We start from the raw sequence: 24,546 nt of genomic DNA on the forward strand, positions 1-24,546 counted from the left end.
CATGTTCATAATAAAAATCATTTTCTCAGAATAACAACTTTTAAATCAAAGTTTATCATAGTTTTTAATTAACTAACCCAAAACAGCCCGCGGTGTTACTACGACGGCGTAAATCCGGTTTTACGGTGTTTTTCGTGTTTCCAGGTTTTAAATCATTAAGTTAGCATATCATATAGATATAAAACATGTGTTTAGTTGATTTTAAAATTCAAGTTAGAAGGATTAACTTTTTGTTTGCGAACAAGTTTAGAATTAACTAAACTATGTTCTAGTGATTACAAGTTTAAACCTTCGAATAAGATAGCTTTATATGTATGAATCGAATGATGTTATGAACATCATTACTACCTTAAGTTCCTTGGATAAACCTACTGGAAAAGAGAAAAATGGATCTAGCTTCAACGGATCCTTGGATGGCTCGAAGTTGTTGAAGCAGAATCATGACACGAAAACAAGTTCAAGTAAGATCATCACTTGAAATAAGATTGTTATAGTTATAGAAATTGAACCAAAGTTTGAATATGATTATTACCTTGTATTAGAATGATAACCTACTGTAAGAAACAAAGATTTCTTGAGGTTGGATGATCACCTTACAAGATTGGAAGTGAGCTAGCAAACTTGAAAGTATTCTTGATTTTATGTAACTAGAACTTGTAAAATATATGAAGAACACTTAGAACTTGAAGATAGAACTTGAGAGAGATCAATTAGATGAAGAAAATTGAAGAATGAAAGTGTTTGTAGGTGTTTTGGTCGTTGGTGTATGGATTAGATATAAAGGATATGTAATTTTGTTTTCATGTAAATAAGTCATGAATGATTACTCATATTTTTGTAATTTTATGAGATATTTCATGCTAGTTGCCAAATGATGGTTCCCACATGTGTTAGGTGACTCACATGGGCTGCTAAGAGCTGATCATTGGAGTGTATATACCAATAGTACATACATCTAAAAGCTGTGTATTGTACGAGTACGAATACGGGTGCATACGAGTAGAATTGTTGATGAAACTGAACGAGGATGTAATTGTAAGCATTTTTGTTAAGTAGAAGTATTTTGATAAGTGTATTGAAGTCTTTCAAAAGTGTATAAATACATATTAAAACACTACATGTATATACATTTTAACTGAGTCGTTAAGTCATCGTTAGTCGTTACATGTAAGTGTTGTTTTGAAACCTTTAGGTTAACGATCTTGTTAAATGTTGTTAACCCAATATTTATAATATCAAATGAGATTTTAAATTATTATATTATCATGATATTATCATGTATGAATATCTCTTAATATGATATATATACATTAAATGTCTTTACAACGATAACCGTTACATATATGTCTCGTTTAAAAATCATTAAGTTAGTAGTCTTGTTTTTACATATGTAGTTCATTGTTAATATACTTAATGATATGTTTACTTATCATAGTATCATGTTAACTATATATATATATCCATATATATGTCATCATATAGTTTTTACAAGTTTTAACGTTCGTGAATCACCGGTCAACTTGGGTGGTCAATTGTCTATATGAAACATATTTCAATTAATCAAGTCTTAACAAGTTTGATTGCTTAACATGTTGGAAACATTTAATCATGTAAATATCAATCTCAATTACTATATATAAACATGGAAAAGTTCGGGTCACTACAGTATCTACCCGTTAAATAAATTTCGTCCCGAAATTTTAAGCTGTTGAAGGTGTTGACGAATCTTCTGGAAATAGATGCGGGTATTTCTTCTTCATCTGATCTTCACGCTCCCAGGTGAACTCGGGTCCTCTACGAGCATTCCATCGAACCTTAACAATTGGTATCTTGTTTTGCTTAAGTCTTTTAACCTCACGATCCATTATTTCGACGGGTTCTTCGAAGAATTGAAGTTTTTCGTTGATTTGGATTTCATCTAACGGAATAGTGAGATCTTCTTTAGCAAAACATTTCTTCAAATTCGAGACGTGGAAAGTGTTATGTACAGCCGCGAGTTGTTGAGGTAACTCAAGTCGGTAAGCTACTGGTCCGACACGATCAATAATCTTGAATGGTCCAATATACCTTGGATTTAATTTCCCTCGTTTACCAAATCGAACAACGCCTTTCCAAGGTGCAACTTTAAGCATGACCATCTCTCCAATTTCAAATTCTATATCTTTTCTTTTAATGTCAGCGTAGCTCTTTTGTCGACTTTGGGCGGTTTTCAACCGTTGTTGAATTTGGATGTCGTTTCATGCTGGGTGTTTACACTGCATATTCCCTAAAAATTACACATACCCACCGACCTTCATTCCAGATCATTCCCTTTCCACTTTACCTCCATTACTTCTCCATCCCAAATTTACCTTCAACGAAGGTGACAATTTGTGCTGTTTCACCTTCAACATAGTTACTACTTTACAGACCCACACTATTTTAATTTTCCCTAAAAATACTCACCTTTTACGTTTACTAGCAAAAGCTGTGAGTGTCGTTTTGTGTGAAAAAGATAATTTTTTGGTCATTTGGTACTGTAGCGCTAGAGGTAGTTTTATAATTTTATTACTATTATTTTTAAATAATGAGTGGGGTGAGGTTTTATTCATATTTTTGGATCTCACGTGTCTACTACGTGATTTATTTATTTATTTATTATTATTTTTTTTTACGTACAACGTTTACCTTGGTTTTCTTCAAATTTTTTATAATTTTTTATAATTTTTAGGGTGTTACATGTTATTTAATTTGTAGTTTTAACTCTTTTACTTTTATAATCGCATATTATTTTAAAATTTTCTAATAATAACCTTTTAAGTTAACGTACGTGTACATAGCGAATATTATTGACTTTTGATCGGTTCATAAATACCGATTGTATTTGATATTAAGAGATGGATTTTACGCGTGCATTTGAAGTTTAAAAAGTTGTTTTATAAGGTTTTCATGATGGGCAACAAGTCAAGACGAAACGCGTAAAAGGGGGTTAAAACAAGGAAAAAATTCGAAAACTGGAACCCACCCGCAAGGAGGCGGCTGGTGGGCGCATGTAGGCGCCTGGCCTGGGTCACAAATTGTCTCAGGTGGAATATGGGCATAAGGAGGCGCCTGGATTTGGCGCCCGGGCGTAATTTGCGCCCGGCATGGTTTAAAAAAACGGTCGCCTCGTACGCCTTGAGGCGCGCCTCAATGCTATTTTCGAATATTCCGTTTTGAAACGTCCGCCTCAAAGGCCAATTAAAACGTACGCCTCAAATGGGAGAGGCGGTTCGATTTTGGTACGCCTCACAGGTAAGTGAAAAACGTACGCCTCATGTTCACAGCCGGTCAACGGCGGTCAAACAACATTTAACGGTGTTGGAAAACTTAGATGTTGCCGGAATCGAGTAAAGATGAGGAAGGAGAACACGAAAATCAAATAGAAGATAAGATAGGAAGAAAAAAAAATTGAAACCTGTAAAATCCGGTGACCGGAGTTGGGGCTTTTGTTCTTGGAAGAATATTTCGTTAGGCATGGGTTATTGAAGCATCCCAAAATCAGACATAGTTTAATGAATTCTTTGAGGTACTTGTCTGGTACTCGATCAATGGAAGAGAAAAGAAGGAGAATGATCTTTTTAGATCATCATAATAATGATAGTGATGATGATGATATGTATAATAATAAAGAAAGAGAAAAGAAGGAAACAAGTAATCTTTCTAGATTAGTGTTGTCTGGTAGATATTTTAAGTACCTTGTATTTATTTATTTTTTTCTTTTATCAAATAACAATAATAGCCCCTCAACTTCTACCAAACTTCAATACCAAGAACAAACTAGATATGAACTCTTAAACCTTTAATTAAATGACATTAACAGCCCCTGTTAATTTTTTTTATGTATTTTTTAACTCCGCCTCGAACGTACGCCTCGGTTCGCCTCGAGGCGTACGCCTCGCCTCACAGAAGAGAAACGCCTCGAGGCACGTTTCCGTTTTTTTAAACCTTGGCGCCCGGTGAGCATAATTTGCGGCTGGAGCTATTTTTGGATAAAATTTGAGGCCGAATTTGAGGGATTTAATGCTTGGGGGTTACCCTACTTCACCCCTATATAATGAAAACCCTAGGCTACGAATTAATAACTTTTTTCATCAGTTTTTAGAGCATCAAACACACAAAAACACACCATCAATCATCAAATCAAGATTCAAGCTAGGTTTCAAGGAGTGTTCATCATGCAACTTCAAGAAGCAACCATGATCATCATCACCAACATGCTTGGCTAGTTTCTTCCACTTTATTCCTTGCATGAACAATTATTGTATGTTTAGTTTTTCATTTACTTATGTGATTCTTGAATTTGTAATCCTTATGTCTTTTGGTTTATAATTTCATTGAATCTTTTGAATTATCATTTAATGCAAGTTTGAAAGTTAGTGACTGTTGCAAGACAAGTGATTGATATTTAATATCTTGTGCTTAATCCAACCTAGTTACAATTTAGTATAGGGATAAAGACAACATGTGTAGGTAGCATTGCTTGTGCACAAGATAATCATAAATTGGAAAACTAAAGAAGTCTTGTCTATGAGATTTAGTTGATAATTTGATAGCATAAGGATTTGTTGAACTAATGCATGCGTAATTGGGATTGTCAAGGAATAAAGACTTCCATCCAATTGATTACAATCTTTTTAATTAGCTCATTGTTTATGCTCTTAAATACTCAAAGTTTACACTTGCTTAGTAATTGTTAATCTAGTCTTTACTTTAGTTAATTTTAGTTAATCACAAACAAACAAATCCTGAAATTGCTTGCTAGTTAACCATAGCTTCCCGTGGAACGAATCCTGCTTACCCTATCTAAAGTAGAGTAATTAGGCTATTTTTGACCGGCCCTTCGACACCGATCAAATTTTGGCGCCGCTGCCGGGGAAGTGTGCGTTTGATTGCAAGCTCTTATTTTATTGCTTTCGTGTTAAATTAGAAAAACCATAAATATTATAAAACCAATAAAAATTCAAAAATAGTGTTTTGTTTATTTTGTTTTTGTCAATTTTACGCTCGGTGTTCTTGTTTTTGTTGAAGTGCAGGTTAGTGTATGCAAACTTGGAGTTTGGGAGATCAAAATCTTAAGCCTTTAGACCCGGAAATCGAGAAATTCGCAAAAGCTAATCGAAAAGCTACAAGAATTTTAAAGGGCTCGATAGTGGCTTCAGCATCCACTCAACCACAGTTAGAGTCACATCCGATTGTTCCACCAAACTCTCCTAAATCAGATTCCGATACTGAAGAGGAAGTTTTTGATCAACGAGACGAGATGGCCGAACGACAGAGAGGAGTAGATACTTACTACCAACCGGGTGATTTTGAGGATCACTCACCCATTGTTTATCCTGCACCGGCAGGAGGAAACAATCGACGATTTGAGGTCCGACCTTAACTCATTTCGATCTTGCCAACCTACCGAGGTATGGCTAACGAGGAACCATATGAACACATCACTGAGTTTAATGAGATATGTGCTACTAATCAGGTAAACGGTTTCACTGATGATGAGGTACGTCTGCGATTATTTCCTTATTCACTTAAAGATAAGGCAAAACGATGGTTTCTCTCTTTACCCGCCCGGAGTATTAATACTTGGGCGGTGATGAAAAAACAATTTTTAGAGGAGTTTTATCCCATAAGTAAAACTTCAGACATGCGTACGCAAATAAAATCTTTTAAACAATTACCGGGTGAATTATTTCATGAAACGTACGAGCGTTTGAAGGAGTTACTTAGAGCATGCCCACACCATGAGATACCAAAGTGGGAATTGGTTAAAGTTTTCTATGATAGTTTGGATTCCCAAAATAGGCAATTTCTTTTGGCGGCTAGTGGTGGGGCGTTTTTAACTCGATCTAGTGATGACGAGTGGACCTTCTTTGAGCAATTAAGCAAGGGTTCGAAAACCCAAGCTTCAGTCAATCGGAAACAATCTAGTACTTCCCGAGTGAATCATGTTTCCGACTCGGGTGGTTCATCTAGGAACTTAGAACAAGAGATAGATGATTTGAAAATGCTTATATTTAACAACCCAAACCAGGGTCTTGCTTGTAATGTTTCGCAGGTTCAGGAAGTTTGTGAGATATGTGGAGATCTTTCTCATTTCGCACACGGGTGTAGGAATGAGATTCCACCAGTGAATCAACAGATAATGGAAGAACAGGTTAACGAGGTTCAGGGAAGGAGATTTGATCCATACTCCAACACGTATAATCCGGGATGGAGAAATCATCCAAACTTTAGTTGGAGCAATAACAACGCTTTAAATGCTAACAATCAAGGAACCCAACCAAGACCTCAAAACAACTTCCAAAATCAAGGGAACTACCAAAGAAATTACCAAAACCCTTATCCCAATAACCGAAACCAAAACCAAAATAATTACCAAAATCAAAGCCAAAATCAAAATCAAAACAATGCGCCACCCAATCAACCATCTAGCTCGGACGCCAAGATGGACGCGTTTATCTCCGAAATGCGTAAAATAGTGGAAGTGCAAAACAAGTCAATTTGTGCATTGGCCAAGGAGATTGGTAATGTGGCGGAAAGTAAGGGGGATCGGGAGCCGGGTACCATTCCGAGTTATACGGTGTTAAATCCAAATCATAAAGACTCGGGAAAAGGATATAGTGTAAACATGGTAGGCACCTTGCGTAGTGAAAAGAAGTATGACAACAAGGTTGGTGAGAAAGAGGTAGTTCAAAGCGATGCAAGTAAGTCTCCTATCGCTCTTGATGAGGAGGATGAGGTAAGTGAAAAATAATGACCATGGGAAGGGGTGGAAAATAAAGAACCCATCTTTAACGAAATTGGGGGACCGGGCATGGAAACTAAAACCGTTCCATTTCCCAAGGCTTTGGAGTCCCCGAACCAATTCCCTTATGGGAAAAAGAGACCGAAAGCAGATGATATGTGGGAGACATTTAAACAAGTAAAAATAAATATTCCACTTATTAATGCAATCAAACAAATTCCAGCATATGCTAAGTTTTTAAAAGATTTGTGTGTTCAAAAGCGTAAACTCAACGCATCGTTGCCCAAAAAGGTAAAATTAACTGAAAAAGTGAGTGCTGTAATTTCGGGTTCACTTCCACTTAAGTTTAAGGACCCAGGAACACCTTTAATTTCCGTTACAGTTGGTAATGTTAATATTAAAAAGGCTTTGTTAGATTTGGGGGCTAGTATTAACATACTTCCATTGAACCTTGTTGACCGATACGAGTTGGGAACTTTAAAACACACTGATATTCTCGTCCAACTTGCGGATCAGTCAATGAGAACTCCAAGGGGTATGTTGGAAAATGTGATTGTGAAAGTTGAAGACTTTTATTACCCGGTAGATTTTATAGTTATGGACACGGAGGCCACTTTTAGGGAGACCCAACCGACGATCATTCTTGACCGTCCATTTTTGACCACAATTGATGCTCTTATCAATTGTAGAACCGGGGTTATGGACATTTATTTTGGTAATAAGAGATCACGGATTAATATTTTTAATTCATTATATACACCGGATGTCCAGGATTGTTTTTTGTTGGATACTAACCATGAACAGGTTCAAAAGTATGCACCGGACGTGAAAGAGAAAGAGGAGGCAAGAAAATCTAGTGAAGAGGGTATGACAAGTGAATTCATGGAATCTCAAATAAGAACTAATACAGAAATTTTGATGAGTCAACAAGAGTTGATACAAAATCTTGAGCGAGAATTGAAAAATCTGAGTCAAGTTCTTGAAACCAAGTTGAGTTCGTCTATTAGCACCACTTATTCATTACCGATTAAAGAAACCGTGATGACAGTATCCACCTTTGTTGGGGTGTAACATCCCAAAATTTTAAGATAATATTTTATGAGAATTTATTAATGATTCGTTATGTTTAAGTATTTAACTAGCAAAATAATATAGACAATTCAAGAATTTGTTAGTTAAATATTGGAAAGGGACTAATCATGCAAAGTATGAAATGAGGTGGTTAGTTAGTGTGAAGGACTACCTAAACTATGAAATGGTGGGGAGGGACTTAAGTTGTCTATTGCTAATAGTTATAGTGTAAGTATGTGATTGAGAGCTTGAAGCTCATTTTAGAGTTGTCTGAGATTTCAAGAGAGCAAAAAGAAGAACGGGTTTTGCAATTGAAAATCAAGAACTTCCAATTCTAGTGATTCCCTACATGCAAGCTTGGAATTAAGAAATTAAAGGTGTGCTAATCTTAGTGGAAGCAATAAAATTAGTATTATCATCATTTTCTTCTACTTCAATTAGAAGTCTTGAGAAGAACTTTGAGGTAAGCATTATATGTTTGAAATTAGTGAATGTTTGTGTTTAGATGATGTCTTACTACCATTCATGAAGTCTAAATGTGTTATGGCCTAGCCAAATTCGGATTTGAGTTTAGTGGGTTTATAAAAGTTGATTTTTGAAAGATAAGTAAATGGGGTTTTGATTTAAATCAAGTTTGTGCTTAAATGCTAGCATAAAATGAAAGTATATAATGTTATGGTGTGTGTTTATGTATGAATTTGTTAAAAGAACAAGTGTGATGGAAATGATGATGAGTCTAATGTTGTTAATGGTTAAAATCATTTAGTGCACATAAGGTGTTTGATGAAATGTCTCAATGAAAGTAAATATGTAATTTTGATGAAATTGTGTGAAAAGATTTATTTTGAGATGATGAAATTGCTAGTTAGTGTTTGTTGCTAAGAAGTGAAAGTCAAAAAGGTGTTTCCAAGAAATGTCAATGTTTAAGGTTCACCTCTAAATTAAGAAGGAGGTTGATGATTTGAGAACATGTCTTAATTGAACTTGAGAAATTGTATATTGAAAAAGTTGTAAGTATGGCACTATTTGTTGAAATGGAAATGTAAAACTAAGTTTAATGAAATTTAAGAATGTTGAATATTGTAAATGTTCATGTGAAGTGATAAAAGTGGGTTAAGCAAGATTAAACCTCAAGTGTTAAATAAATGAAAGTGAAAGTTCATGCTTATGAGGTTAATTTGTTTGAATGCTTTATGTTAGCTCAATTGTGTAAATAATGAGATTAGCTCTTATATAGGTGCTAGTCAAAGCAACGGAACTTCAACCAATCAAGGGAGTGCTCTAAATCAAGGTGAGTTATATGGTTGTAATATGGGCGGGTCAAGGGTGATCATGGAATCCATGATCGCAAGCTATGTAAAAGAGATGTTTATGAATTATTCTATGTTTTTGAGTTTAACTATGAAGGTGTACTTATGGTTGTATTTGAATACGAGATATGATGATAAGGGTGACTTAATGTTCCCGGATTGCATCCGTGCAAGAGGGTGTCGATTAAGTTTACTAGATAAAAGCTTAGACTTTACGTCTATGTCAAGGTGAAAAGCTTAGACTTCATGTCTATGATAAGGCGAAAAGCTTAGACTTTGTGTCTATGTCAAGGTGTAAAGCTTAGACTTTTTGTCTATGTCCATATCACGTGATGAGCTTGGATTTATATCCATGTTAAGTGTAAGCTTGGACGAGGTCCATGTTAAGAGTAAGCTTGGATTTATATCCATGATTAAGTGTAAGCTTGGACGATGTCCATGTAATGTGTTAGTTTGAATTTACATATATGATAATGTTTTAAGCTTGAATTATGTACATGTTATGTGTTAAGATTTGGCGTATGTTTAGGAGGCAAGATGATCAAGTCCGAATCACGAAATCAACCTTCGGGTTGGAAGGTTATGGTTACGTTATGATCGTGTTTATGTTTTAAGTTTAATATATGTACTTACCATTAACTCACTAAGCGTTTTGCTCACCCCGTTATGTTATTAATGTTTGTTAGGTTCTTATGCGTCGAGAAGGTTTGGGACGACAAGGTTTTAGAGGAGCATTCGGCACTTAGCAAGTGGTATGCAAGTCTCTTAATTGAATCTAGCTTTATGATAACCGCTTATTAACGCCAAGGGTCAAATGTGTAATAAGATAAAAGATGTTTAAGTTGTGTTTTGGAACTAAGTGCTAATTTCGGTATTTTGGGTCAAAAGAGACACGTTTAAATTGGGCAACAGGTCATGCGCGATCAAGCGATATTTGTGTTTCTTAATGATGAATGGAAGTGTTAAAAGTTAAGTTTGTTTATGTACTTTGTTGATTGAAAACGATATGTTGTGGGAGTGAAATGGTGAAATTTTGGTTTTTTTTAAAAACAAGTTGCAGTTTCATACCAGCGAAAGTGTAATGTCGCGCCGCGATATCATTTGCCGCGCCGCGATATATAAAGTGTTTTGATTTCAGGAGGGTTGCTAAACGGGTCTGGATTTCTTTGAAATACCGCGCCGCGACCAAGGGTTGCCGCGCCGCGGCATATAACTTGGTCTGGGCGGTTACTAAAAAAAAAAAATCTATCGTTTAAGGGCGTTACAAGTTAGTATCAGAGCTATGGTTTAAGGGACTTGGATAATCCCCGTAGGGTTATCTAGGCTTAAACCAACACTAAGTTTTAATAAGCGGTTTGTGACTTGCATGATAGGTAATGTTTAAAGTATTATGCCATGTTCTTTAGGATTGTATAGGATGCTAGAACTTAGAAGAAAGGAATGGTAAGAATGAATATGTTATACTTGAGTTTGTTTGTATTTTCGAGAAAACTATGCACCTGTGATGTGATGTACGAGAGTGGTTTGGTACACCCGGATTGCATCCGTGCAAGAGGGTGATGATCAAACCCACTAAGTAATGAAGCTTGGATCCATGTCAAAGATGATGAGCTTGGACTTATGTCCATGTCAAAGATGATGAGCTTGGACTTGTGTCCATGTCAATGATGATGAGCTTGGACTTGTGTCCATGTCAATGATGATGAGCTTGGACTTGTGTCTATGTTAATGAGGATTAGCTTGGACTTGCGTCCCTGTTGATGATGATAAGCTTGGACTTGTGTCCATGTCGATAGTGGTAAGCTTGGATCCATGGTAAAGTTAATGACTTGGACTTGCATCCATGGTAAAGTTAATGAGCTTGGACTTGCATCCATGGTAGAGTTAATGAGCTTGGACTTGCGTCCATGGTAATGTTAGTGAGTCTGAACTTACGTCCATGTTAATCTTGATGAGTTTAGACCTTATGTCTATGGAATTGTGTTTAGCTTAGGCACAATCATAGGTCATCCCTAGTAAGTTGTGAATATGGTGTGTTATGACCGGATTCGATACAAGAAAGAAACTTAAGGGTTGACAGGTTATGATTATGCTAATGCTAAGAGTGCTCTTGGGTTTTTGTGACCATGAGTTCTATATAGGATGATGTAAGTTGCAAGTTTAAGATGAACAAACACATGAATAGAAACGGTTATGTAAGTAGTTGTCAAAAGTATAATGAATGTACCCTTAAGTTGTGATGACTAAAGACGATGTAACGGAAACGAGAAAAGCGTGAAAGCGGTTCAAGTAATACTGAAGTGTGAAAAGAATGAAATTTAGGGGTGGAGTTTAGCATCCCTGATCGTTTAGAATATTAAGAGGTCATGAAAAGAAAAGGAAGTATGAAGGGAATATGAACTCAGTCCGGGTTGGGCTGGGACCCGAACCCGATCTAGAATAGAAGAAGGGTAAAGGAGTCACGCGATGTGTGGTAGGTACCTTCCTTTACACCTGCACATGTTTTGTGTGACTTCCTACATGAACGCGTATAGGCCTGAACCATTAATTGGAGAGGCAACGAAACTATATAGTTGTGACTATAGTGAGTAAATGATTATTTTGTTCTCTTGGAGTGGGGTTAGTGTGTTGTGACGGAAATGTGTAGCAATGAACCTTTAAGTGAAGGGACTAAAGGAAAAGAAAGAGTTTCCCTTAAGCAAATGCAAGAATGTTAAGAGGACCAAACTACTTACTTTTGAGGCTGAAATGTCTTGAGCAAGAGATCTCTTTGGTCCTGGAAGGAGAGGAAGATGTGATAGATAAGATTGAACCGGTTGTAAGGTCTTGTAAATACTTGGATCTTCATAGCTTTAAGACTACACAAATGCAAGAAGAACAAGATAGAATGTAAGAAGCCTGAAAACGAATATTTCTTCTTATTTTAAAAAGGAAGAGATTTGGTACACCAAATGATTGTAGTATGATGGAAGACTTAATAGATAGTTAAGAAAACTAATTAAGCATGGAGAGTAAAATTTTGCATGAGAATGAGCAATCCAGCTATCATGGTACTTAAGACTTGGTTATGATTAAGTAGTAAGATGTGCATGATATATGATGTTTAAAATGAAGATTAAGTGTATATACAAATGTGTATTATCTGTACCTAATGATGGAAATGAGTAAAGACACGAAAGGGATGTGAGAAATAAGAAGATTTTTATATTATGACATTGAATTTTGAGAATGGAAGGAGGCATTTATGAAAAGTCGCATGAAAATAATTTAAAGAGTAAGGTTCCTTACCCGTAAAGATGATGAGATATGTATTTAGGGCTACATTTGCGTTGTAGCAATGAGTCTTGTGACACGTTCTGGTTATGTATTGAAAAAGAAGTAGATTCGACTATTCATTAGCCAGAGAATATGATGTAGAGACTGATGATGAAAATGAAGATAGTGTATGATTGATCTATAATCATACTAAATGATATTGAAGGCTTGTTCAAGTAATTAGGTAAATTTTATAAGCAAAAGAATTTATTGGGTTTTACATGAGGCATGTCAGATTCCCCGATTCTAGTTAATGTGGTTAAGAGGAAAAAGGGATAAGTGAAGATACATGACCGAAGGGATCATAAGAATGGAAGATTGATCATGGTGATAATATGATCGTTAACTTTATGGAGTTAGATGAAGGTTGAAATAATGGTAACTCTTTAGACTTTAGTAGAAATATTTTACAAAGAAAGAACCTAGGAAGATTCGAAGGAATGTAAGTTTATATAAAAGTGATATATCGGGAGCAAATGCGGACTCTAGTATAGGTTCGCGAATAGAGATTAAGAGATTCTAGAAGTTTTTTATATTTAAGCAAATGAGTCATATAATGTGTGATTTTTATGAAGAGACTTGAAAGATGAATTTTTACAAGTGTAAAATTGGTGAAGGATATAATTTAATTAAGAAGAGAATGGTACTTATGGAATGTATTGTGCAATTATACGGAAAGCTTACGACATGGAAATAATGGTGAGCAAAAAAAAAAAAAGGGGACAAAGTCTTTTTATTTGTTTAATACTAAACACGATTCGAGATGATGATGCGAATAATCAATGTTGATGGCATGAGATGTCGACACGAAAAGCACGTAAGGAAGTAAAATCTATGTAAATTGACGAAAATTAAGAGAATATGGTATAACGAGAAATTTTCTGGAAAAGAAATAATGATTTGTTGGTATTAAGGACTAGTTCTCGGTTATGAGGATTTTTATTGGTAAAGATTGTGATATAGAGGCCTAATAATACATGAAAGGAGATAGAAAGCGGATAAATTGAAATATCTAATGAAAGATACATGAAGAAAGAGTACTTAAGGTATGAAATTTAAGAGATAGGGTGACAGAAAATAACGAATGTATGCCTAAAAAACACCTAGTGTGTGATTGATGGAGCAAAGTGCACAAAATTTTACAAGAAATTACCAACGTTAAGAGGAGATTAAGTAAAAGCTAAGTACTTTAGTTAACGAATTTGAAAGAGGTTAGTGAACGAAGTTTCGAAATTATGAGGACAAAGGTATAAATGTTAACTAATTAGATGTAGAGCCTTAATAGATTCAGGAAGACTCTTGATTATTTGAATCTTTATACAAATAAGAGGGGGAATTGGTCCCAACGAGTTATGAAGTATGTGCAAGGGCTAGTGAAGGTTCGAATGTAGTTGATAAGGTTTTTGAATTCACCAAGAAATATAAAAGAATGTTCGTGAGGACACGAACAATCCAACGGGGGGAGAGTTGTAAAATCCCAAAATTTTAAGATAATATTTTATGAGAATTTATTAATGATTCGTTATGTTTAAGTATTTAACTAGCAAAATAATATAGACAATTCAAGAATTTGTAAGTTAAATATTGGAAAGGGACTAATCATGCAAAGTATGAAATGAGGTGGTTAGTTAGTGTGAAGGACTACCTAAACTATGAAATGGTGGGGAGGGACTTAAGTTGTCTATTGCTAATAGTTATGTGTAAGTATGTGATTGAGAGCTTGAAGCTCATTTTAGAGTTGTCTGAGATTTCAAGATAGCAAAAAGAAGAACATGTTTTGCAATTGAAAATCAAGAACTTCCAATTCTAGTGATTCCCTACATGCAAGCTTGGAATTAAGAAATTAAAGGTGTGCTAATCTTAGTGGAAGCAATAAAATTAGTATTATCATCATTTTCTTCTACTTCAATTAGAAGTCTTGAGAAGAACTTTGAGGTAAGCATTATATGTTTGAAATTAGTGAATGTTTGTGTTTAGATGATGTCTTACTACCATTCATGAAGTCTAAATGTGTTATGGCCTAGCCAAATTCGGATTTGAGTTTAGTGGGTTTATAAAAGTTGATTTTTGAAAGATAAGTAAATGGGGTTTTGATTTAAATCAAGTTTGTGCTTAAATGCTAGCATAAAATGAAAGTATATAATGTTATGGTGTGTGTTTATGTATGAATTTGTTAAAAGAACAAGTGATGGAAATGATGATGAGTCTAATGTTGTTAATGGTTAAAATCATTTAGTGCACATAAGGTGTTTGATGAAATGCCTCAATGAAAGTAAATATGTAATTTTGATGAAATTGTGTGAAAAGATTTATTTTGAGATGATGAAATTGCTAGTTAGTGTTTGTTGCTAAGAAGTGAAAGTCAAAAAGGTGTTTCCAAGAAATGTCAATGTTTAAGGTTCACCTCTAAATTTAGAAGGAGGTTGATGATTTGAGAACATGTCTTAATTGAACTTGAGAAATTGTATATTGAAAAAGTTGTAAGTATGGCACTATTTGTTGAAATGGAAATGTAAAACTAAGTTTAATGAAATTTAAGAATGTTGAATATTGTAAATGTTCATGTGAAGTGATAAAAGTGGGTTAAGCAAGATTAAACCTCAAGTGTTAAATAAATGAAAGTGAAAGTTCATGCTTATGAGGTTAATTTGTTTGAATGCTTTATGTTAGCTCAATTGTGTAAATAATGAGATTAGCTCTTATATAGGTGCTAGTCAAAGCAACGGAACTTCAACCAATCAAGGGAGTGCTCTAAATCAAGGTGAGTTATATGGTTGTAATATGGGCGGGTCAAGGGTGATCATGGAATCCATGATCGCAAGCTATGTAAAAGAGATGTTTATGAATTATTCTATGTTATTGAGTTTAACTATGAAGGTGTACTTATGGTTGTATTTGAATACGAGATATGATGATAAGGGTGACTTAATGCTCCCGGATTGCATCCGTGCAAGAGGGTGTCGATTAAGTTTACTAGATAAAAGCTTAGACTTTACGTCTATGTCAAGGTGAAAAGCTTAGACTTCATGTCTATGATAAGGCGAAAAGCTTAGACTTTGTGTCTATGTCAAGGTGTAAAGCTTAGACTTTATGTCTATGTCCATATCACGTGATGAGCTTGGATTTATATCCATGTTAAGTGTAAGCTTGGACGAGGTCCATGTTAAGAGTAAGCTTGGATTTATATCCATGATTAAGTGTAAGCTTGGACGATGTCCATGTAATGTGTTAGTTTGAATTTACATATATGATAATGTTTTAAGCTTGAATTATGTACATGTTATGTGTTAAGATTTGGCGTATGTTTAGGAGGCAAGATGATCAAGTCCGAATCACGAAATCAACCTTCGGGTTGGAAGGTTATGGTTACGTTATGATCGTGTTTATGTTTTAAGTTTAATATATGTACTTACCATTAACTCACTAAGCGTTTTGCTTACCCCGTTATGTTGTTAATGTTTGTTAGGTTCTTATGCGTCGAGAAGGTTTGGGACGACAAGGTTGTAACAGACTGAAACCGGGGTTAGAAGTAAGATTACTTAATTGCCCTTAGGTTTATATTTGTGGTTAAAATATGCTTTTATTTTAATAATATGTTTATTATTAATTAATTAGTTGGTTAAGACCAGTTTGTGACAAGGGTCACAGAGATGGTTTGTTTGTTAAATTTGGACTCCGTTAGGGTTGCCAAATTAAGTACGAAAGATATTAGATAACTGATAAATACCCGTGTGTTGTGGGGTATGGGTTTTAATACCATCTTAATAGTGTAAACTGCTTTCTTCTTCTCATTTCTAGAGAATTCTCAAAACTAGTACGTACCAAACTCTTTCACTCTCAAACCCTAATCTAATCCAAGTCACAAATTGAATTAAGAGGCTTTAGGATCTGAATCTTATCATCATTGTGATCATTTATCCAGGTTTGTTTGCTTAGATTCGTGATTTAATTCTTTAAGAAATGGGTTTGGGTATAAAGTGGGTTTTTGATGAAATTAAGCTTGAATCTTCATGTTTTGTGTTTGTAATGCTTAATTGATGTTAGTAATAGTTGCTATATAGTTTATATGATGTTTTTCAAGTGGTTTTGAGGTTAGAACCTGTCAAAAATGATGAATTGTGTTTTAGATTTTGAGTTTATGATAAAATGGGTATTTTGGGATGAATTAATCCCAAATCTTGATTGTAAATGATAGATTTTGATGTTTATAGTTAGGAAATGTGTTTATGCATAATTAGTATGTTTCCTTATGCTTGAATTTGGACTATAAACCTTGAAATCGAGTTTTTTTGGCTTAAAATCACCAAATCAGCGAAGCTGATGGTGAAGAAGAAGCTGCTCGAAAAACTCGCTCGAAAACAGTGCTCGAAAAACTCGCTCGAAAACAGTGCTCGAAAACTCGCTCGAAAGGGTGCTCGAGAACCTTTTGCTCGAAAACATGTTACTGCTCGAAAAACTCGAGTTGCTCAAGAACCCTCTGCTCGAAAAACTCGAATTCGCTCGAAAAACTCGATTTGCTCGAAAAACTCGAATTTGCTCGAGAACCCCATGTTGCTCGAAAACCTTGCCTGTTATGTGAATATTTTCCGTTGAACGTAAAGTTGTGTATTAATACTTGGATATAATACTAACTTGAGATATTTTGTGATGATTCACAGGTGATAAACAAAAAGGTGAAGGCTCAGAAAGATTAGACCTCTGAGAACCTTCAGTTGCGGGTAATCGGTGAGTGGGTCTATCTCCGGATAGAGTATTAAGTAGCTGACACGCTACTTGTTCAGACTCTTTATTACTATGATTATGTTCATTACGATTACCATGCGTAGTAAGATATTGCCATGCTAGTTAGGACGATTGCATGACTATTTATCTGTGATCTTATGTGCACACTATTAGTTGGACACCAACCGAGGCGGAAAGGTTGGGAACCCACTGAGGCGGCAAGGTAGGGTTGATGTGAGGTCGACTGTGGTAGCCTGGTCGGGTCATGAGTTACTGATTGTTCAGTATAACATAGAAGGACGCATGTGTTGTGTCTGGACGGTTATGCAGTGAAATCAGTAAAGCGGACTATCGGTAGACTGTAGCTTGATCAACTACGTCGTGTGCTCGTACAAGCCGCCGATCCTCATATTGTCAGTTATTATATGCTAGATCAGGACGTTAGCATATCTGTGATCCCTTACATGTTCAGTTGCTTATGCTTGGTCTGTTAGATAGTATCCATTCACTTAGCTGTGTGCTAATTCCCCCCACATTTCCACCCCTTACAGGTTTAGGTACTGCTGGTTAGGATGGGTGTTGCTGTTGGGTTGAAGACATGTTTAACTACGTGCTTAACTCTGATGTTTTCTGGTTTTATAATGTTTTCACGTAACACCAACGTTTTGGAATATTGTAATAACGTTAACTAAGCTAAATTGATAACTATGGTTTGTAAATGTTATCTAAGGGTATTTATGTAATTCAGTCTTCCGCTGTGATATATATATATATATATATTATATATATATATATATATATATATATATATATATATATATATAAAATCAGGGTGTTACAAGTTGGTATCAGAGCGTGGTTTAGCAGCAAGTACGTGCGCGTATTTGTTCCTAAACCCTGAATTAAGTCAAACATGTCCGTGGGGTGAGACTAAGTGAATATAGGATGTTGTGCATGTTAGTGTTTAGTAAGCTAACAGTTATCCACTAAGCTTTTGTACGAGTGTTTTGTAGCACAGATGGCAGACAACAGGGATGCGACCGCTACAAACCCGATCCACCCCGGAACCTTCAGTGCTCCTGATGTGGAGGATGAGGTAGAAGTATATGATGCTGATTATGTACATGAGCTTGAAGGAAAGTTTAAGGAAGCTCAGGAAAAGAATGCTGAGCTTGAGTTAGCTAGACAGTCGGGTAATGAGGATACACCGCCAGGTTTTGCCACTGCATAGTCGCATGCCGTGCCACAGATAACCCAGAACCACTACCAATACCCTTTACAGAACCAATTCCCTCAGCATATCATGCCACCACAGAACTACTACCAATACCAACATCCCATGATGATGAACCAAGTTCAGCCACCTACATACCAACAACCATTCCCACAACAGCAATTCCAACAACAATACCAGCCACCAAAAAGATGTACCTTTAAACAGTTCAGGGATTGTGGACCATCTCCTTTCTCAGGAAGTAATGACCCAGCCGTGACTCTCAATTGGTTACGGGAGGTTGAAAAGGCGTTTGATGCATGTCAGTGTGAGCCTGAGTTAAAGGTGATTTATGCAAGCAGGTTGTTGAAAGATAGAGCAATGGTGTGGTGGGATTCTGTGATAGCTAGTGTCCCTCCAGAGCAAGTTAAGATGATTACTTGGGAACAGTTTTATGCGAAGGTATGTGAACAGTATTGTAATGTGTTTGACATGAATAGAATTAAGATGGAGTTCCTAGAAATGCGGATGACACTGCAAATGTCAATTGATGAGGTGATTGAGAAATACATGGACAAGCTAAGATTTGTGCAACAATGGGTGCCGGATGAACAATCCCGAATTCAGCACTTTGTAAACATGATCTTGCCAGAGTATAGGACCTTTGTGAGGTCAGCACCGACATTGTCTCAAGCTTTTGTGATGGCAAAGATGGTGGAAAGTGATGTAAGAGCAGCTAGGGGTATGAATTGGGGAAATGTGGTACCACATGGTAGTCAGGCTACCAGTCAATCAGGTTCGAAGTCTAAGAAATCGTTTGGGTTTAGACAAAAGGGTAAGGGTAACCAAGGTAGATCAGGTTCAGGTTCTGGAAAGAAAGAATGGTGTAAAGGTTGTAAGTCTTCACATAGTGGTCAGTGTTCTGAGGCAACGAGAAGATGTTTAAGATGTGGTATGGTAGGTCATGAATCTCAGGGGTGTTCCTTCAGAGAAAATGTTTGTTGGAGTTGTCATCAGCCGGGTCATCGTTCAGCAAGTTGTCAGGCGCCAAAGGGTGCAAGTTCCGGGGCAGGGTCCGGGGCGCGTTCGGCATCTGTCGGGGGTTCCACAGCCTCAAGTGGACATAAGAGAAAGAACCCACCGACTGCGGAAGCCAGGGCCTTTCAGATGACAGTTGAGGCCGCTACTAATAATGATGATGTCATAACCGGTATGTTCTTGATCAACTCAATACCTGCTAGAATATTGTTTGATTCGGGTGCAAATAGGACATTTATGTCTATAGATTTCTGTACTAAATTAGGGTTACCTGCTACTGTGCTGCCTGAGCCTGTTAGAGTAGAGGTAGCTGATGGTAAGACGGTTCTAGTCACAACGTATGTGTCTGGAGCTAGTATAGAAATTGATGGTAGACCGCTTGCTATGTCCTTTTTAGTGTTGCCTATCCCTAGTTTTGATGTAGTATTAGGGATGAACTGGATGAGCCTACATAAGGCCCACATTAAGTGTGATAAGAAGATTGTGACTTTCCGTTTGACCGATGGAACCCGTATTGTGGCTCGAGGGGAACGAAGTGGGTTCAGTTTTCCATTGATTTCTATGATGAAGGTGAGGAAGTCACTTTCTAAGGGATGTGAGTCTTTTATGGCTTATGTTATTGATGCTAAGATAGAGAAGAAATCTGTTATTGATATTCCTGTGGTTTCAGAATTTCTTGAGGTGTTTCCTGACGAATTACCGGGGTTGCCGCCGGTAAGAGAAGTAGAATATAAGATTGAGTTAGTTCCGGGAACAACTCAGTAGCTAAGGCTCCTTATAGGTTAGCACCTTCGGAAATCAGAGAAATGATGTCTCAGATACAAGAACTGTTAGACAGAGGGTTTATAAGACCGAGTTCTTCACCGTGGGGTGCACCAGTGTTGTTTGTAAAGAAGAAAGATGGTTCGCTGAGAATGTGTATAGATTATCGAGAATTGAACAAGAGAACAGTTAAGAACAAATATCCTCTGCCTAGAATCGATGATCTGTTGGATCAGCTACAGGGTGCATCGTATTTCTCGAAAATAGATCTTAGATCCGGTTATCATCAGGTTCGGGTTGCAGAATCAGATATACCGAAGACAGCGTTCAGAACTAGATATGGGCATTACGAGTTCTTGGTTATGCCATTCGGGTTGACGAATGCTCCAGCAGTCTTCATGGATCTGATGAACAGGGTTTGTAAACCATATTTAGATCAGTTTGTTATTGTGTTTATCGACGATATATTGGTATATTCAAAGACAGAAGCTGATCATGCGACACATCTTCGATTAGTGTTAGAGTTGTTAAAGAAAGAGCAGTTGTACGCTAAGTTCTCGAAGTGTGAGTTTTGGCTTCGAGAGGTGCAGTTTCTGGGTCATGTTATCTGTGAGGCAGGTATTAAAGTGGATCCGTCGAAAATAAAAGCGGTAATGGGTTGGAATTCGCCGAAGACGCCGACAGAAGTTAAGAGTTTTTTGGGTCTTGCGGGTTATTATCGCCGATTTATAAAAGATTTTTCTAAAATAGCGGGTCCGATGAACAAATTGACTAGAAAGGATGTAAGTTTCCGATGGGGAGATCAACAGGAACATGCTTTTCAGACTCTGAAACAGTTGTTGTGTCAGGCTCCAGTGTTAGCATTGCCAGAGGGTTCAGATGACTTTGTGATTTATTGTGATGCATCATTTGCCGGGTTGGGATGTGTACTGATGCAGAGAGATAAAGTTATTGCGTATGCTTCTCGTCAGTTAAAGACACATGAACGTAACTATCCGGTTCATGATTTAGAAATGGCTGCAGTGGTATTTGCGTTGAAGCTTTGGAGACATTACTTATATGGTACAAAGTGTGTAATATGTACAGATCATAAGAGCCTCCAGCATATTTTTACGCAGAAAGAACTGAATATGCGACAGAGACGGTGGATAGAACTTATCAAAGACTATGATTGTGAAATAAAGTACCATCCGGGTAAAGCAAATGTCGTAGCAGATGCGTTAAGTCGTAAAAAGTCTGATGAGAATGTGAAATTTCTGCGTTTGAGTATAACTTCAGATTTGATTGATCAACTACGAACAGTTCAAGCCTGTGCTTTGGAGGATGAACATATTAAATCTGAACTTATGACTAAACGAAAATTTGACCTAATTGATGATTGTCGTGGACTTAAGACTTTAAATAACCGTATTTGGGTGCCTATGCTTGGAGACTTGAGGGATTTGATCATAACTGAAGCTCATAAATCTAGATTGACAGTACATCCAGGTAGTAATAAGATGTATCATGACCTTAAATCTATGTATTGGTGGCCGACCATGAAGTCAGACATCGCTCGTTTTGTTAAAAAGTGTCATATTTGCGCGCAAGTGAAGGCAGAACACCAGAAACCGTATGGTTCGTTGCGTCAGTTACATATTCCAGAGTGGAAATGGGAGCATATCACGATGGATTTTGTGACAAAATTACCTGGAACTCAGAGAAAACACGATATGATTTGGGTAGTAGTTGATCGTTTGACCAAGAGTGCTCATTTTCTTGCTACTCGTGAGACAGCGTCATTAAGTGAACTTGCTGATTTATATGTGAAAGAGATAATTAGTCGGCATGGTGTGCCATTATCGATTGTGTCAGACAGAGATTCTAGATTTGTGTCAAAATTCTGGAATAGTCTACAACAGAATCTGGGTACACGTGTGAATCTGAGTACTGCTTATCATCCTCAGACAGATGGTCAGAGTGAACGAACGATACACACGCTAGAGGATATGTTGAGAGCATGTGTATTAGAATGTGGTGGTTCGTGGGATACGCATTTGCAGTTGGTTGAATTCGCGTATAATAATTCTTATCATTCGAGCATAGGGATGCCGCCTTACGAAATGTTGTACGGCCGTCGTTGCAGAACTCCGACTTGTTGGTTAGAAGCTGGAGAGAAACAGTTTGCTGGTCCCGAGATTGTTCAAATGACAGCCGAAAAAGTTGCTATCGCGCGAGAAAAGTTAAAAGCTGCCAGGGATAGACAAAAGATGTATGCTGATCCACGTAGACGTCCAGTAAACTTTGAAGTAGGTGATCGTGTTTACTTGAAAGTTTCGCCGTGGAAGGGTGTTATCAGGTTTGGTAAGCGAGGAAAGTTAGCTCCGAGATTTATTGGACCGTTCAAGATTATTCAGAGGGTTAATGACCAGACAGTTGTGTTAGATCTTCCTTCTGAGCTAGCTTGTATTCATAATACCTTCAATGTGTGTTATTTACGTAAGTGTAAAGTCGATGACGAGACACAAATCGTACCGCTAGTAGATTTGAAAGTTGATTTGAGTAACAAGTTGGTTGAGGAACCTATCCGAGTGGTCGACAGAAAGGTTACTAAGTTAAGAAGGAAAGAAATCCCGATGGTTTTGGTAGAATGGAAGCACAGTTTAGGGTCTAACTTGATGTGGGAGACAGAAGAGTTGATGAAGACCCGTTACCCTCATCTGATTGACCAAGACCAGATTCCGAGGACGGAATCTCTTTAAGGGGGTGAATTTGTAACAGACTGAAATCGGGGTTAGAAGTAAGATTACTTAATTGCCCTTAGGTTTATATTTGTGGTTAAAATATGCTTTTATTTTAATAATATGTTTATTATTAATTGATTAGTTGGTTAAGACCAGTTTGTGACAAGGGTCACAGAGATGGTTTGTTTGTTAAATTTGGACTCCGTTAGGGTTGCCAAATTAAGTGCGAAAGATATTAGATAACTGATAAATACCCATGTGTTGTGGGGTATGGGTTTTAATACCATCTTAATAGTGTAAACTGCTTTCTTCTTCTCATTTCTAGAGAATTCTCAAAACTAGTACGTACCAAACTCTTTCACTCTCAAACCCTAATCTGATCCAAGTCACAAATTGAATTAAGAGGCTTTAGGATCTGAATCTTATCATCCTTGTGATCATTTATCCAGGTTTGTTTGCTTAGATTCGTGATTTAATTCTTTAAGAAATGGGTTTGGGTATAAAGTGGGTTTTTGATGAAATTAAGCTTGAATCTTCATGTTTTGTGTTTGTAATGCTTAATTGATGTTAGTAATAGTTTCTATATAGTTTATATGATGTTTTTCAAGTGGTTTTGAGGTTAGAACCTGTCAAAAATGATGAATTGTGTTTTAGATTTTGAGTTTATGATAAAATGGGTATTTTGGGATGAATTAATCCCAAATCTTGATTGTAAATGATAGATTTTGATGTTTATAGTTAGGAAATGTGTTTATGCGTAATTAGTATGTTTCCTTATGCTTGAATTTGGACTATAAACCTTGAAATCGAGTTTTTTTGGCTTAAAATCACCAAATCAGCGAAGCTGATGGTGAAGAAGAAGCTTCTCGAAAAACTCGCTCGAAAACAGTGCTCGAAAAACTCGCTCGAAAACAGTGCTCGAAAACTCGCTCGAAAGGGTGCTCGAGAACCTTTTGCTCGAAAATATGTTACTGCTCGAAAAACTCAAGTTGCTCGAGAACCCTCTGCTCGAAAAACTCGAATTCGCTCGAAAAACTCGATTTGATCGAAAAACTCGAATTTGCTCGAGAACCCCATGTTGCTCGAAAACCTTGCCTGTTATGTGAATATTTTCCGTTGAATGTAAAGTTGTGTATTAATACTTGGATATAATACTAACTTGAGATATTATGTGATGATTCACAAGTGATAAACAAAAAGGTGAAGGCTCAGAAAGATTAGACCTCTGAGAACCTTCAGTTGCGGGTAATCGGTGAGTGGGTCTATCTCCGGATAGAGTATTAAGTAACTGACACGCTACTTGTTCAGACTCTTTATTACTATGATTATGTTCATTACGATTACCATGCGTAGTAAGATATTGCCATGCTAGTTAGGACGATTGCATGACTATTTATCTGTGATCTTATGTGCACACTATTAGTTGGACACCAACCGAGGTGGCAAGGTTGGGAACCCACCGAGGCGGCAAGGTAGGGTTGATGTGAGGTCGACTGTGGTAGCCTGGTCGGGTCATGAGTTACTGATTGTTCAGTATAACATAGAAGGACGCATGTGTTGCGTCTGGACGGTTATGCAGTGAAATCAGTAAAGCGGACTATCGGTAGACTGTAGCTTGACCAACTA

At 36.7% G+C, this 24,546-nt stretch overlaps 1 pseudogene; it reads right to left on the bottom strand.

Annotated features, from left to right (window-relative positions):
- Positions 1-5,655: 5,655 nt before the first annotated feature.
- Positions 5,656-5,769, bottom strand: LOC139887054 (small nucleolar RNA R71; annotated as a pseudogene).
- Positions 5,770-24,546: the final 18,777 nt, after the last annotated feature.

This window comes from Rutidosis leptorrhynchoides, chromosome 1, assembly GCF_046630445.1.
Source record: "Rutidosis leptorrhynchoides isolate AG116_Rl617_1_P2 chromosome 1, CSIRO_AGI_Rlap_v1, whole genome shotgun sequence".
Lineage (NCBI taxonomy): Eukaryota > Viridiplantae > Streptophyta > Magnoliopsida > Asterales > Asteraceae > Rutidosis > Rutidosis leptorrhynchoides.